Source organism: Centruroides sculpturatus, unplaced genomic scaffold (assembly GCF_000671375.1).
Source record: "Centruroides sculpturatus isolate CEXI.00-Female unplaced genomic scaffold, Cexi_2.0 scaffold1598, whole genome shotgun sequence".
In the NCBI taxonomy this organism is placed as follows: domain Eukaryota; kingdom Metazoa; phylum Arthropoda; class Arachnida; order Scorpiones; family Buthidae; genus Centruroides; species Centruroides sculpturatus.
In genome coordinates, this window is record NW_019385866.1 from 150912 (window position 1) to 152042 (window position 1131).

Below are 1131 nucleotides of genomic sequence, written 5' to 3' on the forward strand. Positions count from 1 at the left end.
TCGCGACGTGAATCTCNGGGGGAGGGGGAGGTGGGGGAGGGGAAGGGGGCGCCAATAAAGTGTCGTGCCCCGGGCGCCAGTTATGTTCGCTACGTTACTGGACAGGTGGGAAACCAATTGGGTAGGGAGAAGAAAAAGGTTTAACCAATTAGCAATGATTCGATCCGGAGAAAATTATAACAACTCCGACTTCAAGCACAAGTGAAGGCTTTCTGTAGAGTACACCTGTTGTTATCGTTGCCCACTTCTCTTGGTGCTTCAGCTCGCCGCTATCTTGTGTTACTTTACTAAACCGAACTTTAACTCGACATCGCCCCGGGGCTCCTCCACCGCTTGATGAAAAGAAGATCACTAGAGACATCTAACCGCCAGGACAACGACATCTGGGACTTTATCAATCATTTGTAAGCATGATCTTCGAAAAAATAAACGGTTTCTTCGTGAAACACTTGTCGTTTGCTGCCTCTTCAAATCCGCCACCCACATACGCGTAGACCTTAGACCATCCCGACGGTAGGGAATAAAAACTCCCCCAATCGGCGTCCTTACAGATCACAGTCCATTTCCTAGAACGACTGTGGGTGGTACTCTCACCACCTGACTTCGGTTTGCCTGTTTGTAGAGAGAGTCGCCATTTTGTATTTTACATTGACTCGGTTCTCGATCCCTTGAGTACCTACAAGTCTGTTTTTTTATGCGCGTATGATTTGGGCACCTAATACTCTGTGCCAAATTACAACTCCTGACATGTACTCCTTCATACTTCTAAGCTGGTAACACAGCAGACAGTACGATTTTATAAAGAAGACATAGTCTTCTTTACAATTAATATTTGAAGGTAATATTGTTATTGTATAACAACTTTTGTTAGACATTTAATAAAATAAATTTCAATTTTTTAAATGTATAAACAAACTGTGCAAACTTTTCTTGAAAAACTAAAATTTACTGTAGTGTATTAAATATTTTTTACTAATAAAAATTTAAGATTTGTTTTAGTTTTTCACATTATTTAGTTTTGTTTTATTTATAGTTTTATATTTTTTGTGTGCTCTATTTCTTGTGAGAGAGGGGGCCCGGTAAGAAGAAAATGTCTAGGGCCCCAAAGTGGGTTAATCCGGCCCTGAGTAT